This window comes from Tinamus guttatus, unplaced genomic scaffold (genome assembly GCF_059628265.1).
Source record: "Tinamus guttatus ecotype Peru unplaced genomic scaffold, ASM5962826v1 Tinamus_guttatus_pri_ptg000115l, whole genome shotgun sequence".
Taxonomy (NCBI): Eukaryota; Metazoa; Chordata; class Aves; order Tinamiformes; family Tinamidae; genus Tinamus; species Tinamus guttatus.
The window spans coordinates 3,381,309-3,400,424 of record NW_028288649.1 but is presented as its reverse complement, the minus strand read 5'-3'; the positions used below and the strand labels follow the sequence as shown (position 1 = coordinate 3,400,424).

General features: G+C 40.3%; 1 protein-coding gene across 2 annotated transcripts in view; it reads left to right on the top strand.

Annotated features, from left to right (window-relative positions):
* The window catches only part of TMEM108 (transmembrane protein 108), a 146,613-nt gene that overhangs the window by 1,658 nt on the left and 125,839 nt on the right, over positions 1-19,116 (top strand). Inside the window, exon 2 of one of the 2 annotated variants that reach the window (XM_088521111.1) lies at positions 6,389-6,522. The exons of the other annotated variant lie outside the window; for it this stretch is intronic. The gene's annotated coding sequence lies outside the window, so the exon portion shown is untranslated. The remainder of the gene's footprint in view (positions 1-6,388; positions 6,523-19,116) is intronic. 2 annotated transcript variants of the gene reach the window in all.

The window sequence follows — 19,116 nt, the reverse complement described above, 5'->3', positions numbered from 1 at the left end:
GCAAAAATACCCTTAATCCTATTAAGGCTGATGGAATTTACTCTATCCTTGTAAACTGCTGTTCTCTAGATTAATGCCAGATATGGAATGGGTTGAACTTTAGTCTTTCCGCAGGAGAGATTAAAGAAAGAGGAAGGCAATTACAAGTGTTAAAATGGGAGAAATATAATTATTCATTTATATACCATATCTGCAGTTCTAGCATAAGGCAGAAGAGAGTAAAACTCCAGTTTATTGTTGACAAAGCCTTTTATTTCTGCTAATAAAACTGACGTGCTAATATTATGCTAAAAGAGCTGCACTAATGTGCATACATTAAAGCCATTTGCACGTATCGGTGCCGACTGCCTTAGAAAGTTTGAAAACACTGGGCAAGCTTTCCTCTGCTGGCAACAGGAGGCAATATTGCTAAGTGCCTCTGCTCTAGCGTCTGCTGCGATGCTGCCTTGCCAGGGCCAAGTTCTGCCTTAGCAGTTGAGCCGAATGGGTGCCTACCGTGTTCCACAGGTGTCCGTGGCTGGAGTTCACCCATGCCAAATCCTGCAGGTGGGCATGCACCTCACCTCGCTTATCTCAATGGTTCCCGCAACAAAATGTGTCGAATCCCTGCACTCGTCCAGCTCACTGCAGCCAACACACTCTTCTCCAAAGACATACCAAGATGGGAGCTTTTTGGCTGGGCTTCAAACTTTGGAATAAGTAGACGCAAGAGGCAATTAACGTGCCCATATATTCTAGAGTGGGTACTTGCAGGCAATTTACTCTTCATCAGAGTTCATGGGCCTGTGTGCAAGAGAATTCCTTCACCTGATCGTTTCATGACACTCTTGTCTGCAGATTGTTGAGTAAATATGGCCAGACCTATGAGTCCATGCAATTAAATGAAACAGTATCCTGCCAAATTTGTGAATAGGTGGGGTAGTCTCCAAAGCTTGAGCTCTGGTGGAGCACAACTAAAGAAACTTGTCTGCATCAAAACTTTTTGTGTGTAAATACACAAAATAAAGAACAATGTATGAAATAATATTAATAATAATAAAGTAACATTGCTGTTAGTTTTTAACTTAGAAAAGTGCCTTATTTGAATTTCCCATTGATTGAAAGCTTAGTTATTCTAGCTAGGAGTAGACTTGGGAGTGAAACCAGGTTGTAATTTTGGGCCCACTTTGTATGCTGTTGTAACACTCTTAAATTCCTGTTTGTGGGGTACCAGAGACTAGAATTTTCAGTTTAGAGATGCTACCAATAGATTTTCATGTAACAATAGGAATGTAACTGTTGCAATAAGGGGAAAAGGGGGTGGGAGAACTATAAGCTACCTTCTGCTCTCGGCTGACGGAAGAACTGGGCTATGGACATTTCTTGGGGTCAGAGCGTATGCGTCTCAGCTTGCTTTTGGGTCATCCTTCCTACTGAGGACAGCATGAGAAGTTCATAGTTAAGGCCCTCATCGTGACCTCTGGCTTGCAGATAGCATCCCCTCAGGGAAGAGTATGAGCTGGCACATTTACTTGTTCTCCTTTGCAAAGCTCTCTTCAGTGCTGGCTAAAGATCCAAGCAGTTCTTTATACAGGGAAGAAATTCCCTGTGCTCTCTATCATCACTCCTTATGCATCAGGAAGCAGATTTTATCCACAGTGTGCTGCAATGTGAGTAAAAGACTTGCTAACTAGAAATGCCGTGGCACTTTCTGTCTGGGAGTCTGTTATGAAGGAAGAGAGAGATCATGCAGTGCCACAAGTGGGCAGAGCGTCAAGTGCTGCAAGCAGAACCCCCTGTGCTTGCTGCGAGCAACTGTGGCCACAGAGCTTGTCCTTCTGGGAAAGGCCCAAGAGGAATTGCTCTGTGACTCTGCCAGCAAGGAACCTCTTTAACCTTTAGTTTATTTTTCAAATTCATTATGTCATCAATCCATTCCATCTATGAGGTGTGGAGACCTCAAATGAAATTCTTGTCCTGCTGTTCAGAATTGGGTTTTTGTTGACTTTGTCATGTCTTAACATTTCTGTAAAAATTTAGGGAGTTGTGCTCTGTTTCCAGAGTCGCTGGAAGAGGGATCTCGGGAATTTGTCTGATCCAACTCCCTGCTCAGTGCAGGGTCAACCAGAGCAGGGTGCCCAGGGCCATTGCCAGACTTCGAATATCTCCAAGGATGGAGACTCCACAATCTTTCCTCCTAACCTGTTCCGGTGTTTAACCACTCTCATTATAAAATAGCTTTTCTTCTTCCTTCTGAAGGGCAACCACCTGGTGTATCAACCACTCCTTCAGGTTTTGTGTCATTTGCAAGCTTTCTGGTGGTGCCCTCTGTCCCGTTGTCTGGTCTAGCAGGTGCAGGTGGCCTGGCACTTTACCTTCACTCTGACATTAAACCCTTTCCCTTGTGCCCCCCTTTTTGTAAGATGGAGACGCCTATATTAAACTTCATCAAATGTTTTAGAGCTTCTAGTGAATATGACGTTGTATGAACCAAGTGTTATTATTATTACAAGCAACATTGCTGTTAATAGGTAGTGTGTGTTGGAGTCTACAAAATACTCAATAAGTGCTTCTTTATATACATATTTTCAGTAATGCTTTCAGATAAAGGTACAGCTGGATTTCAGCTTGCTATTTGTGTCCCTCCAGCAGCAGTAGGTGTCTTGTAGAAGTGGCGATCTGGCTGCCTCTCTGGCTCGCCATCCAGGTGGAGACTCGGCCTGTGCAACCTGGCAAGGAGGGATGTCTCTATGAAAGAAAAAGGAGGAGCAGCAGTGAATAAGAGCTTTATGGATTGAGTTTATTATCAAATTATTTTAATTGAATATTTCACTCAAGGAACTATTTTCCAATCTCCTAAAATGACTACTGTCGTTTGTTAGTGAATATATTGCATCCAGTCACTGCAGCAAGCCCAAGATGGGGATCCTGATGGGTGTCTTTTTTTTTTTTTCAGTTGATTTCTGCAAGTGCAATGTAGATATTGTCATAAACTCCCACCAAGCTCTGCGAAAGACTCCCAGGTTTTCCAACACCTTTTGTAATCACACTGGGTAAGCATGCATAGTGTGCATAAGGTGAGGTATTAACAGCGAATAGTCTCTGTAGGCCCTCTTTATAATCCACAGGGAGAACAAGAGTCCTGAAGAAACCTGTTCAGAGCATGACTGTGCTCTAGTGTTCTGAGTTATCCCTGGAGAAACCTTTCTTTCTCCGTAGAGGGAACTTGGGTAGACCAGGTTAAAATCAGTCTTGGAGGACACCCTTTGCAGTGCTGCTGCTAATGCAGCATAGACCAGGGCAACACCATCCCTTCTCCTGGCGTTCATTCAACTTGTCTTCATAGCAGTGAACGTTTGTGCCTTTCAGGGCTGGAGCATTAGAGTGCAAAGGTGGGAAATTCACTGGGTCTTAAGAAGCTGTTGGGACAAGAACAACAAGAAGGTGAGGTCTCCAAAGCCCGCCTGGGCCATTATAGAAAAATAGGCTTCTGAGTCACATTTTCTTCAAGACAGACTTAGAATCTTAAAAGCCCATGATCTTGAATACCTAGTGGAGCAGTAGATGAGAGGACAAACAGGTGTCCATACCCAAAACCAAAAAGGAGAGAGAGAAGCAAACAAGAAGGGAGGAAGAAGAGAAAATGAGGGGAGAGAGGAGAGCAGGTAGAAGTGGAGGGGAGTGAATGCATCTGGAGCTAGTACGCTGGTTGCAGCAAGCTGATTTGTCTCAGCCTCATGATAATGCTGTTGGGGAAAGAACTCAAGGCTAGGACATCAATTCAGAGGTGCTCTTCCACTCAGTAATTTTGGCAAGATGCAATGAGTGCTGGAGCTATAGAGCAGTGGCATTAGTATGAATCACCAAAGAGAGTGTGGAGAATTATGCTGAGGAGGGTAGATCTGCTTCCAAGGGCACTAAAAACAGTTTCCTTTTGAACAGCACTTGCATAATTCTGGCAGTTTGGGTATGGTTTCATTGAGATGTTTGGCTGGCAACTCCTGTTGCTTTATTAAGCTCTGTCTGTTAAAGCAGATTTTATTGGGAAGTTTATTTAAGTAAAGCATTGCTGTGCCTTAGAGGAGTTTTATGACAAGCTTCCAACATCATATGCCCTCTTAGTGGTCAGGAGAAGACATGGGGTGATCAATGGTGACAGAAGCCCCATGCAGTCACTTGCAACATCACGCACATTCAGTTCATAATCCAGGAGTTATCCGCCAGCAGAGATGAAGTAGGACAGCATTTAGGCAGGTTTTGTGATGGTCCTAAGCTGGAGCCTGCACAGAGTGATCGTTGGAGGGTTTTCATGATATATGGTCACATGCACGGCTACACATAATTCCTTCAAGATTTGAAATGCACAGCTATTCTGCGAGACCATCATACCTGAGAAATAGTTGCAGTTTTGTCTTCATAAAGTCACTGGTCCAGATCCACATCCACTGTAAATAGATCAATCAAAGTCAATGGAGCGATACCTGTCCGCTCTGTCTCTGCACCTTGCCTGATTTTTTTGGTGTGATTTGCCTTTTTTTTTTTTTTTTTTTTCCCCCAGAGGAAAGTCACCCAATACACATACAGTAGAGAGATGTGTCTTGGTCAGTGGTATTCAAATTCAAAGACTTAAAAGGGGGTGATCCATGTTGTATGTATCAAGCTGTTAAAGTGATGATTTATAGCATGTTCTGCAACTGCATGGCTTAGGACTCAGAAGTGCTGCCAAAATACTCTTTTTGAACATGGACGTGCACAGACAGAAAAGCTAAAAAGTCTGCTTTTCCCCCAGTGAAGATTTTAAGAGGTAGAACTAAAATTTATAGATAACATCTATATTATATTGTAATATATAAATGGAACTGAGAACTGTGGAATCGTTTTTATATATTGGTAATGCTCTCTTGCTCATTTTTGTCTTTTTATACCTATGTAGATCAACATTGCAAAATAACTGAAACCAGGACAGTAGCTAAATGAGATGTGTGTTATCTTTCCAACACTTAGTTCCCTTTGCTTTAGCTTCTCACTAAAGTACATATCATGTAACCAGACACTTGAAGAGGCTTTAGGAGTTGTGTTAACCTTGACTGTATGTTACATGAACCACAGAAATTCCTTGATGCGTCTCATCGTATAGAACAAACCCTGTGAAATAATCATACGGTGATATATGCAGAGGACTAGAAATAGAATACATCCATGGTTTAAATACACCATAATGTTGTAGTGTGCTGTTTGTAATGGCAGATTGAGAGGGGGGGTTGCCTATTGATTTCTCTCTGTGTTTCTGTCAGTATTTGTACAGAGCCTGTGCATCAGGAGGGTAATTAATCTCACTGAGCAACCAAGAAAAACACCGTTGCAGATGTTTTTCACAAGCTCTCTCATGTTTGCTGCCATGGGGTTGTTCCTCTCTTGTTCCCCACTGCAGGGAGCTGCCTCTTATCCGTGCCCATGCTCACATCACTGACATGATGGTGCCCACCAAGTGTCCTATAGCAGTCTGGCACAAAGCAAGTTTAGTTCTGCACTTTATGTCCCCTCCTAGGTAGTGCTGTGGCAGGGCACGACACCAGGGTTCTCCTTAGTGGCATCCAGGCACTGCAGTAATACATGTTCAAGGATCTCTCTGGGGTTCCCTGAGTAGTTCTACGAAGAAGAAACCCTCTAACTGAATGTGCCAACTGGCCTCCTAAATTCACCCTGCTCCAGACAACTTTTGAACACTTCTTTAAAAGAGTTTTTCTCTTTTATTGGCATAGTTGGTGAACACAAATATTGCCCAAGCATGTTAGTTCACAGTTGCTTCTCTGAAGGGTCTCATTGTTCTTTCTAGTTTTCCACCTTATTAAAGACTCTGTCAACCTCTCAGCATACTCTGAGTTGAAGATTAAGTGTCCTACTGTTTGCACAGTGAATGAGTAAAACATTTTTTGCTCCTTTAATATGGCCTGTCAGCTTCCAGTTCTCAGAAGTGATAGCATTCCTGTTCCTGAAATGGTATTTGAATTATGCAATTTATTCCTCTTCCACAAGAATCAATCTTTAACAAAGATAATCACAAAGTAATCAGCAATTCAAAGTTTTGAGTGTTTGAATTTCAAAAAGGTAGGAACATGTTTTCAAATATGTAAGATACACAAGTGTGGAACATGTAAGATATACATCCATAGAAAGCTTGTGAAGAAATCCTAACAATCATTTCTGCATCCTCCCATCTGCTTATTTATCTTTTAAAAAAATCAATGACCTACAGAAACATTGCAGTTGGTAACTCATTGCCCTGAAAGCCCTTGACAGCAAAGGGAGCCACATGGCACAGTGCCATAGATATTTAAATTGAATGCCTTGTAGAATGAGATATGGATAAACATTTTGGAATAACACACCCACTTCTGTAAATTTACAGGTTTCACCAGCTGGCAAATATAAAATACTAGAAAAACAAGAAGCTGGAAGAGCTGCTGTTGATCAGAAAGGGCAGAACTGATGGACTGTGTGGATATAAATATGTTTGAAAGCGTCTGTTCTTCCTACTGCAAGGTAATGCACAAAGGGATTTTTCTGTCAGTTCATTTCCTTCATTGCAGTGCATTTATTCTTTCTGTGGCAATGTCCAAGATAGCAACTGAGTTGCTCTCTGAAGCTGGTAGAAGTAACAGAGACGGGTTCATTGCCAATATCCAGCCTAGGAGCACATGGGTAAAAATTTTGGCCCGGAGTAAATGTGTAACTGCGCTATGTTCAGATGAAGAACAGAACCAGAAAGGCCTGAACTTTCAAAAGTCAATGACAAATGTGGATCCTCAGATCTGATAAAATTCAAGTTTGTGAAGTATTTGTTAAGATAGTCAACCTAGATCTAGAAATAACTCCCAAGTGCCTGGAGTCTCCTTTCTTTTAGATGTGCCAATAGGAGTCCTGCTTGCCACCTAAGATGTCGTCTTTCTTTCACATAAATCTTACTGCCTAATGATGTCAACTGAGGTAGCTTTGAAACTCATTCCTCTTAACACAAGATCTTTCCTAGTCAGGAGAAAATGTCTCTAAACTGGATGTAGTTAGATACCCAAATTAAAAAATCTTGCAGGGTTCTTTCATTTTCAAGATAGCTAAGTTGCTTTTTATATGACCTGATAAATCTTGAAATTGTCTGTATATTCCGCTAAGAAGATAATACTGTTGTGTTGGTTTTGGCTGGGATGGCTGAGGGGTACACTGTTTAATACCTTCACTTGATCAAATGTTCCAGTTGGATAAGTTCTGTGTCTTTCTCCTGATGACTGGATATGATGACATATATTTTGAATGCTTCCTTTATTGGGTTGTTTTCACAAAAGATATGACAAAATGCAGAGGCTTTCCAAAACTTTAGTTTGGAATGGATAGAAACATTTGAGCAAAAGAAATGAAGCCAGACAATTCCTGTCAGCACAAGACTGCAAACTCACAATAGCAGCTAATGTTACTCAGTAGCCCAAATTAGGCAGCCGTGCAGTTGCAAAAAGGTTCAGGTACAGCTGGTGTTCCTTGGTGTCTGCTTTAACCTAGAAAGGATTATCAGTTAAAGTCTGCGTGAAAATACCAGGTAAGCAATAACAAATAAAATCTATGAGAAAAAAAAAAAAACACATTTAAGCCCTAGATTGTTTGGGACGTTTCAGTGATTTTTCCTTATTTTTTTGTTATGGAGGAATGTACATAGAAATACCAAAAAAACCTCAACTGTAGTGAATGCAGTGCCTCTTAGACCTTGTCTGGGTAGCAGATATTTGTCTAAGGAGTTTGCTTTTTCATCCAGAGGCTCATGTAGCATTTGATATCCACACGCAGAAGTGCTCCAACAGAGTTTATATTGCTACCCAACATTGTTTGGTTCAGCAGGTGGGTTGGTCTGGTCTACATTTTCTCGTTCTGAACACCTTACACTTAGTGGAAGTGGAGTCCCCAGCTCTGCTGAATATTTCTATTATAATGGGGGACCTTGGCATGTATGTGCAAAAATCCCACATTGCGTATTTTGATCATAAACTGAATCTAAAGTTCTGAATAGGAACTTCCAAGTTTATGCTTTGCCTAATCCTGGGAGGAACCCAGTCTTGATCATGGCACCCAGCTCTCCTTGTGTGACAAGTAACTCTTCCAAGTAGTTTTGATGCTCCTGCAGCAGCTGTTCTGGGAAGGGAGAGTGAATACGTGGAGGGGACATTCATCTTCCATGAGTGTAACTCAAGATTATCCACTGAGATCCTAAAATCACCATGACAGACATGGTGGCACCTAAACTGATTCTTCTCTGAAAAGGACTCGTACTGGTGATTCAGGAAAAATGCACATGGTCGGAATGTCTCTGTGCCTTAGGCAGCTGGATTTGTAGCCATATCCTTTGGCAGTGAAGCGTGTGCCTTCTGCAGAGAAGCGTGTGTCTCTGCTGAAACGCAGCTACACTGCTGCTCCAGCGCCGCTCACTCTCAGCACTTTAGAGCAAAGTGGCAGAGACACATGCTCCACTTTTGCAGCTCTGCTGTGGCGGTGGTAGCCTGTGGCCATGGGGTAGAATAAATAAATGTAATAATGTAATAATGTTTTAAATCAAAGCCATGCCCTGTGTCCCTGAACTTTCATATAGTCCTTTTTATGTAAGCATTACTACTGATAGTCTTTTAGATATTTTTGAGTGCAGAAATAGTTCAGGAAGTGAAAGAACAGTTAACCTGGCTCATACGCACTACAAGTATTCAGACAATAACTGAAACCTGTATAGCTTCTGTTAATTTGTTTCAGTGATCTTGCGGTTTTAAAGGAAAGTGTTTTTTTTGGAAGAGCAGATTGAGATATATAGGCTAGATCTTATATTTTAAAAGCTTCAAAGCTGATGAAAAAAAATCCTTCATCTTATCAAAATACTTTGTATCTTTTCTGGAGAATGTAAAGACATGTTTGTTCTGCGTATTGAAGTGCTGATCCTTTATTTGTCTGAAAACTTTATTTTCAAACATCAGAATAGCTGAATTGGAGCTAGCTCCTTTTGCTAAGGTCTTCACACAGTTCAGTGAAAGATCCCTTCTTACAGTTAAATAGACGAGTTTGATTTTGGTTCCGACTTTGCCCTCTCTTACTCCTTTCTGGTGCAATGAATTTGCTGTTACCATTACTCACTTTTATTAGCAGCGCTGAGGGACCGCAGCCATTGCCTAGACCTCGGTTGTGCCAGGCGCTGTGCCAGAGCAAGCATAAATCACAAGTGCCCTCTTCTGCAAAGAACACACAATCTAAGAGGTAGGAGAGAATAGATGGGCACAGCACACCCAGGAATATAAAGGACACCAAGACATTTTTCATTAGCATGGCATAAACGTTTGCAAGCAGCCATTTCTATATGCAGCTCTATAGCCCTGAAGCAATTGTACTTTAAGGTGGTGTTTTGAGAAGCAAAGTGCTTCATCCCTCAGAAAGCAGAGAAGGATCCTAGGAATTGTCCATGTTGTTGCAGAACTCCCTGTGCACTCATTTTGATTTGAATAAGAGCAATTTGCTATAAACTGACTCAAAAATGGAAGCACTTTCTTGGCTTGGGGAGAAGCTTTGCTTTTCTGACATTCGGCTTGGTGTCTTACAGTGTAATTTGTCCTGACGTTTGATGGCACAGTAAAGTCTTACTAACTGCAGTGCCGTTTGTCCTACATGACATAATTCAAAACATTTATCTGTAATGCTTCCATTTGAGTCAAAAGCAGCCAAAGTGTCTTTTCTAATTTCAGTCCTTTTGCTCCTTTGTCCCCAGCGATGAGTTCTGCTCTTGCAGTGTGTGTTTGCCAGTGCAGTCTCAATTCAACAGATGAGATAGGAGCTAGCTATCCATGTTTTTTTTTTCCCCATCGCTGCATGAGTGTGCTAGAAGAAGCCATTAATCCTTCATGAGGCAAATCATGAAGAGTTAGCTGCAGAGGTTAACCCTCCCAAAGTAGGCAGTGTGATAGAGAAGTAGCAGCAAAGTCAGCACACACAATGTGGTGTGTTTGTACTTGACACCATTTAGTGCTACTAATATTCGACATCAATCATAAAATATTACGTTCAAAGCCCATCAAAAGGAAAATGGTATGGATGAAGATCAGAGTCTTCATAATAATAAAAAAAAAGCTGTTTTGTTCTGGTTTTGATGTGGGTCACTGTGAGTGAGAATTGCTTTGTTACAGCTACCTTTGATTTTCATTTGTTTCTCCAAGGAGAGTTCATACTTTCTCCAGTGCAGAAGGATGCTTAAGCACTGGCTGTAGCTTAGACAGTCACCTACTCAAGGAGCATATGGGCTGCTGCAGTTAGTTGCTGTCTAGTTATAAGTTGTGTCTTCAGTTGCATCTTGCTCGTGCTGACTCTACTTGATGCGCATAATTCATTCGACTTGATGAGACTTCTGTTTTCATTGCAAAAAGCATTTTTTATTATTATTCCTCATCCTTGACAATAACACTTTATTAACACTTCATTAGGAATGGTAGGACACTTTTACTTACAGTGCAGGTGAAGAGAGTCTCTTATGTGGGGTAAATACTTTCAGTCAAGTGGGGTGAATTCTTCAGGGAGTAAAGGAAGCTCAAGAGTAGGGCTGTTCTCTTAATAGCTGATATAAAAGTAGAGATACACTTGGTAAATTGGGCTGGGAAGGCTGGTGTAGCTACAGGGATTAGTCTGAGAGGAAGAAATGCATACACATTTCTCTAAGAGCTGGCAAGAAGGGTGCAGGTGCCAGGCTCGGTAAGTGCCTTCTCCATTTTCTTCCTTAACACATGGAAGGAAAACCTGGGAAAGTCACCTACTTTTGGGTAGCTGTTTATTTTGTTTCAGGCACCTCACAAGACTAATGAGTCATGGGTTTGAGGACAACCTTGTATTGACTGTGTGAGGCAGGGAAATACTGTTATTGCCCTCCCTGTACAGATGGCCACTGAGATTAGCCTGGGGCCATGCAAAGCAGAGCAGAGAACTAAATTCTGCTTCTTAAACCAGCACCAAAGCCACTCGGCTCTCTGTCTGCCTCTCAGGACTTCAAAACTCCTGCAATAGTAAGATCATATAGGATCAAAAATCCCAAAGCATTTTTTTTAACTTGTATAACATATCTAGCATGTTTAGATTGCATCATTTTTTCTCTTATTTTAGGAGCCATAAATCTTGATACTTTTTGCCGTATGCTAACAACCCAGTGATAGGACTTAGTCGGAAATTCCCTATGTAAATGGACCATTTCTTAAATGAGTGCTGCAGCTTAGGACTGATGCTTCATCATCTTTGGCCTGATATTAATAGGGGATTCTCTTTTTCATTTCTCATTTATGTGATTTTTAAAGAGGAAACTAACCTACAGAGTGCTTGGCATGGCCATGCTCAAGTCCTTTCTGAATGGCAGTTTTATCATTTTAATTTGTGTTGTTGTATCAATTTGGAAAATGTCATATCCCGCCCTTAGTGGGTTTCTGATTACAAATGATAGACTTTTTTCTGCCAAATGAGTAGGCCACACCAGTTCGATTAAGGATCAGTGTATTGAATTTTCACCTGTGCTTTTCTAGGTCAGATTTAAAGAGAACAAAAAGGTCACATTTTATTTCAATTATTTGCTCTTTGGGGGAAGAACTAGAAGTAGGTTTGCTGTAAATAGGGTACAGTAGACCATAGAAATTCATCAGAAATCGGTGATTTTGGGAGCATTCAGCTTGTTGCAAGGAAGAGGCCAAACTGAAATTTAAAATGTGGTCATCTGTCTAGAGAGATGAAGTTGCAACTGAAAAAGGGTTTTTTTTTTTTTGTAGTCATGATTATTCCTGTAAATCAAGATTCTCTTACTGGAAAGAAGCCAGTGTGAAAACATGTTTTAGAAATATATGTATCAGGCATGTGTTATATATATTTCTATATCTGTACTGTTAATTACTGCTCAGATCACTAGAAGTGAAAAGGTTCTGCTTCTGATCTAGTTTTGTCTTTTTTGCTGCTGTTATTTTTTTCATATTTTCATGTACTAATAGCTTAGACTATGTACATGTAGTAATGGGTTAGATTTAGTGTAAACTGCCTAAAAAACACTCTGTAAAAAGCAAAGTCAGAAAAAATACTTCTTTTTTTTTTTTTCAAAGGAGAGTTGTTATTTGGTGTTTGGAATGCAAACAGCAAAGCTACAAAGCCAAAGGAATGATCATGATCATGACTACTCTGACAGAAGCCCATCACACTACATTTAGCAAGTGAAAGCCAGCGTTATCTTTTACACTTACTTTGGAGTTGTTATAGCTGCAAAGAAGTGGCTGAGTGCTGAATGAAATGTTTAAAAACGGGGAAAGATTTTGACTGCTTTAATGTTCTGTAAGAGCATGTTTTTATGCATTTTGGTGTGGGATTCAAATTTAAATTGTCAGCATCCTTCCATATGTGTATTAAAGGGCTTGGAAAAATGAAGTGTGTAACAGGATTTGTCAGAAGAGGGAACGGTGACTTCTTTTTATTTTGTTAGAATTAATGTGAGACAAGGATGGTCTAGGCACTCTGTTAGTGACAAAGAATGCCAAGATCTGATTTTTCATGGCTTTAGTCAAATCACCTAATTTATCAGTCTTAAATCTCTCCCTTGGTTAAATGGCAGTAATTTTGCTTAAATGGTGTTAACTGCTAATTTTGCTTAAATAGCATGAACTTTGCCTGACTTTGGGAAGGAAATGATGACAAAATGTGCACGCATTTGCTTGAAGCTCCATGTGGCTAAAATGCAAAGTATGGTTATTACAGGGCTTTGGTCCCCTGAGCAGTATGATCACCTGCCAATTTTGTCTAGGCAGTCCTGGTGACCAGAAAAGTTAAGATTTAATATCCCAAATCCTCTATTGAGGTTGTTTTTTATCACTTCAGCATCATAGTTCTTGCTTTCTTTTCCTTGCTAGCTAATCAAAGCAGAGGCTACCTGGTATTTTTCTGGGTGATATCCTTAGGCGGCTCTGTCTTTCTTCCTAGTAGTCTGAAGAAAGCTGCACTTCTTGTTCAGTTGGTTTTGTCCACTACTGACATCTCCTGCAAAGCTTAGTGAAATTTTGTAGGTCAGATAAATTTTAGGTTGTGCATTTTATGCTGTCTTTTCCTTTTCCACCCCATTCTCCAGAAGAGAATGCCAAACTAAGCCAAGCTAAGAATAACTTCAGAGAGTCACCTTGTGCTATCCTGCTCTCTGATCTAGACTGCTGGTTTTCCTTGTATGATCTTATGGTAGAGGCCACATTTACATGTAGCATTTTCAGTGAGAAACTTTAGCCTCTGATTTTTTCTCTAAATGGAAAGATGCTATTTCAATCACAGTAGGCTTCTTTAATTTACAGTTGTTGCTTCTTCTTTTCAGATGCAAGCTTCATCTCCTAGAGAGCAATCTTTCTGTATGTACTCTTGTCCTAGGCACGGAAATTCTCTTGCATCCATAGTAGTTTACTTTTTAGTCATCTTTCCAAATCCACACTTTTGTTCTTTCCCCTTTTGAGAATTTGACATCATTTGTTTTCCCTCCTCTGGCTGATGAAATTCTTCCTTCATCTTATATCTCTCCACGTTAATTTTAGCTCTCTGCTTATTGGATATCGCTCTGCTCTTATCCAGCTTTACACTAAGTGGTATCTTCTGTGTATTTCTCCCTCCTGGGACAGTTTCCTGTCTTGAACTTCTGCTCTGTGGAGATCTCTGCTTCTCAGTTACAAAATGGCAAGCATATTTTCATGCTGGTGGTTATTGCCATGCCTGCTTTCAGATCAGATAGATTCACATGATCTCTATAAGGAAATGATGCTGGCATTCCCATTTTCTAATGCTTGTCTCTTTTTGGACGAGTATGTGTAACATTATGCCTGTCTCTTTTCCTCGCAGATTATTTTTTATGTGTAAATATGAAAATACTGCTTTGCACTTTCCATACACACTTGCACATAACTTCCCAGAGGCTTTCTCCTGGATATTTCTTGGAGTTTCTCCCATCCAACCTCTTTCTTAATTTAACTTTATTTCTCTCATGACTCCACTCACAGGACACCTGATTTCAGGCTTGGAGGAGTGAAGGGAATTTGGAGCCTGATGAAGAAATTCTGGCAAGCAAAAGAGGTAGCAATTTTCAATAGCCTTGAGAAAGGAAGTTTGTGATCGTCCTCTGAACAAGTGGAACAGGCATAGGGAATTCATGTGAGGGAAGCTTCTGGGGGCATGTTTCTTAAAAGTTGTCCCTTTTCTCTGCCTTTTCTACTGCAGGTCCTTCTGCAAAGAACTGTAAAAAGCATCGCTAAGCGCTGCGGATAGCAGTGGTGCTGTCTGATCTAAAGTGTGTTTCTGCTCCAGTGAAGCAAAAAGGGTGTATTTAAACAAAGAGAATTCCCTGAGATAATCTTATCAAAGATCCGTTTTTAGGTTTTTGTAATTCCTTTCCAAGAATGGAATAATGAATGAGGGGGGAGGGAAACTGTTTTACTCTTTGTTCTGCCAAAAGTTTCATGTATAACTTAGGCTAGTAAATGTGCAATTTTGGAGGGTTTTTAGAATCTTAAAAAACAGATTGTTGCTCCGTGGAATTAGCGGAAGAGGTAGGCAGCTAGCCCAAATGGATTTGAAGAACACAACTGGGAGCTATCTGCATCAATATGCAATGTGGCAAGACATCTTAAAAAAAAATCTGACGTGGTGTCTGTAAAAGCTTCTTTCCCCATGGAGGTGTTTGTGAAGTACTTCAAGATTTATTGATGGAGGATGTTAAACTGGAAGAGCACAAAGTGTTAGAATACAGAAGGGGTAAGAACTTAGATATAAGATTAGAAATAAGTAATTGCCTACTTCCCAAAGTATGTGTTTGGTTTGCAAGAGCTGCTGGGTGCAGTGTACCAGCAGGTTTCCTTAGAATTAGATTTTGATATGTGGCTGCCAGCAGTGACTTTTATTTATTCTTAAAAGAACAGGCAATTTTAGAAATCAGCAACTCATTATGGTGCAAAAACAGCCTAGAATTAAACCTGATGGTATGACTCTAGGGCAGTGGCTCAGAAGAGCTGGGGAAGGCATTGGAGAGGGCAAAAAGATAGTTTTCACACTCTGCACAAAGAACATAAGCTCCTAGTGTTTAATGTCTCAAAACCTGAAATGGATAACTATCCACTGGGGATATTCAAAGACTATAATTAAGAAGTTTTTATGTGAGGAGAGGATAACTTGTTGAAGTACTGCAGGAAGGGTAGCTATGAAGCATTTTCACGGGTGTTTTTTTCAATGCTTTTATCTCCAGTTTAACCCCCCATTGCACTGAATCACCTTCATTTTGCCTATCTGATATAAAAATGCGTTCGTGAGCTCTGGCAAATACTCTAGCTTCGTTGCGGCAAGGTGCTGGCGAATCTGATGTGGTTCCTTGCACCACCTGCAATAGTCAGTGCTCTGCAGCTGTGACTCCCTCACGTTTGCGCTCTTCAGAGGACCGGCACGGATGGCTCCAGCATGATATCTGTGGGACTACTGTGATAAGTCTTTGTTGTCTTTTTAAGTCTGACTTTGGCCGTTGGGCTATAAACACAGCAGCATTTGAGAAATGTGATTGATTGCTGAAGGGCCCACGCAATCTGCTTTCCTGCACTAAAACAATCCATACCGTGATGGTCGGACACCGCAGACCCTTTCCTAGCACAATGTCCAGATGTGTAGCCGGTGGCAGCTTGGACCTTGCTGATGGCCTACGATGTGACAAGAAAAGGAGCTGATGAAACCTCAGTTTGGCAGTGATACCTTTTGTTCCTCTGGAGAGGAGTTGCCTAGTTCCCAATATGTAACTTAATGCCTTGCTGTGACATCTCTGTCTCTCTGAAAATAAGAAGTTACTGGCCAGAAGTATTGTTCAATAACAGGAAAATTAGTTAATACCATATTGCCCTGTGGTTAGGAGCAAGAAGTAGCAGAGAGGGGCAGACGCTTTGCACGGGTGTTTGCTGGTTTCTGAGGCACTCACCGTGGTTCAGTTTGTACCCACTAACTGCTCCTGAACTAGGATTCCTGAAACGATGTGGTGCTCACTTCAGGGGAATCCCTAGAGGCATTTTCTCCTGTTTGTTCAGCCTTCTTCCCTGAAGGATAATCTGGTCCATATTTAGCTCAAGGTGAATCTTCACTCATTTTTGCCTCTGTCTTGACTGCAGGAAACATCATCATGACTACTTTTGAAAAAGCACCCCAGACTACTTCCTGAATTTATGGATAATCTTAACAGTGACATAATGGTTGAAATGGTGTTCAGTTTATTTGTGCAGTTGTTTCCAGTGATTTAGATGAGACCCAGTCATATGAGTAAGGCAGATCTGACAGCAAGAAAAAAAGTTAATTGGAAACTACATGGTCTTACAGTGACCCTAGAGATCAGCTCCTAAGGGGATTTTCTTGGACTTGATATTTTTGCTCAGCTCAAACTGTGATCTTCAAAGTGTGGGTAAGGTTGTTCTAAATTGGGGTCTGTTCCAGGAAGAGGTGCTCATCTGGCCTAAGCAGCTTTCTTGTTTCTCTTTTGGAACTATTGAATAAATGTGGATCAGATTCTGCTTCTCTTATTTACTAATCAAAATAAAATGTAGGAGATTTTATCTCTGTGCTATTAAAAATCATAGGTTTAATTGCATTTTTTGTAGATCTTTGGTATTAATTCTTCTGTCAGCGATTATATTTTTCTTCTGTTACATCCTATGCTAAATGCAACGTTATCACTTAAGAGTTATATTTTACCTAATCTGGGAAATTTCTGCTGTTGTTTTTCAGTACAAGAGTGTTGTTATGTTACCATCTTTTTATAGTCTGCTGAAGAATACCAGCCTTGATTCAAGCATTGCTTTTGTGTATTTGAAAGGCTGTTACACTGTGGTCTGCTTTGGTTTTGTATCAGAAAAAAAATTAATGGACATCCTAGGGTGAACAGGGATGAATGATAAATGTGCACTAGTCCCTCCACGGCTTTTCTCCCTACTTCCTGGTCTTTATAGCAAGGAGAAATCCAACTAAATGAGAGAATAACTTTGTTTTCCTATCAGCAAAAAAAAAAAAAAAAATCACATTCCAAATGTGACGCTTAACTTCAGAGTTCAAAAAAAAATCTAATAAGATAATAAATTGTGTTAAAGCTCATAGGTAATTTTCTGGTACCTTTTCTTAATTTAGGATATGACATTTCACAAACTTAGGCCGGTATCCTTTCAAATGTACTTTGAGAGTTATTACACTGGGCGAACTTGGGCCAATTTACTGTTTGTAAAAGAGTATGAGAATCTCATCACAAATCAATATATCTGTTCTGATCTATTAAATGAAATACCAGTTGCTTCATTTTCTCTTTTTAATTAATAGCTACGGTGTGTTCTTACTGTCTTTCAATTTGCATAGTTTTGCAGCAGAAGATGAACAAAGATCATAGATAACTTGATTTATTGTAGTACCAAGCAGAATTGTTCCTGGGGTCATATTTTCCATTGCTTCGTCCAGTGCACTTTTAAGTGACCTGAAAGGCAGATTACCCATAATTTCCTCTTTCTCGCTAGCTATGGTTCAGCTTTTTGGATGACATTCACTAGGACCTCATTTGTTGTTGCTCTAAGCAGTTCATTGATGTTCTTGAGTTGATCAGCTAATGAATCCATATATTTTATTCAATAATGGAACAGTTTACAAACCTTTATGGCTGGATAGTTCAACTGGACTTACAAGACTTGGAAAAGGCAGCAGAAGCTTTGCTCCAGGAGTGTTAGCCCTGTAACATGCAACTGTGTCTTGCTGCTTTTCCCAACAGAACCACCCAAAGAAGGGTGAGTAAGTTTATGCTCTAGGTTTTCAAGGGTAACAGGCCTAGTGGTGAAGATCATCTTCACTGGTAGACTTCTGCCTCAAATCAGCAAGATTCCCTGCTCAACCTCTCACCGCTCATCCTTTACTTTAAAGCTATACAGAGTCTTCTAGGTAGTTTATTAAGTGATAGTTTTTAGGGTTTGACAGTTGACCTGGAGCTTTCCAGTTTCCAGAGAAGAATTTGGTGGCTACTAAATTGTCAACAGGAAAAACTGTGGCTGGGTCCCTTGTTAGGAAAGTGACCATGTTCCCAAACCATCATTACTGAACTCTTTGCAATCCAGAGAGATAGTTTAACAAAGGGTCCTTTCCCTTTTTATAACTCTTAATCTACAAGGGTGTATAAAGTCATATAAAGCCTTCTTAATCCAAGTAAAACTTCTCCCTTCTCCTCTTTCTTTTCCACAGTCCAGCAAACTTATGTGTTTAACTAAACCTTTAATTGCATAAGATTTATCCAGATTACTTTTATTCTGTTTACTTTACTTTCCCCAAAATTACCTTCATAATCTTTTCTAGAAATAATTTCCCCTGTAAAACTGCTTTGAACAAGCTCCTTATCTGAAGTAGAAAGTTTCTCTTACCTCTTATTTTATTTAATACAGCAAGACATATTAAAGAAGTACAAAACTCAAGCCTCTGTAGCTCTTGTTGTTGCATAAACCAGCTAGCACAAATGATTACTGAAGTATGGCAATCCAGGATTTACCCCACTTGATTAGCAGATCCATCCACTATGCTTTATTCTTCCTGGCCCTGTGGAAATTAAGATGTTTGCCCAGTCTTTACAATTTTGGCCAGGTAATTATCTCTGCAGGAAAAAAAAAAAAAAAGGGGGGGTGGTGGGAATTAAAAAAAAAAGAAAAAAAAAAGAAAACTGATTTATGCTTGGTTTGGAAGACAAAACAGAAGGAAATGTTAGGTATTTGTTCCCATTTGTTTTCATCATTAAGGAATTGTGCTGACAAAAGTTCTTCAGTTGTGAAATAACAAGAATTGAAGGATGAGACTAAGGTAAAATAAAAGGGACTCTGAGCATGGGATGTGAATGTGGCTTGGCATATTGACTGGCGTATTGACTGGGAGGAGGTAAAGGGATGAGAATTGCTGACTTGGTTCCTGCCTGTGTCCTGCTTTGCTCAGTGACACAGAGTTAAGCACCTTCTCCACTCTCCAGCATGCCCAGCTGTAGGAAAGTTATGCATATGGCCTTATTTAACAAGGAGTTCTGCTGCTTGTTTTTAAAATACTTGG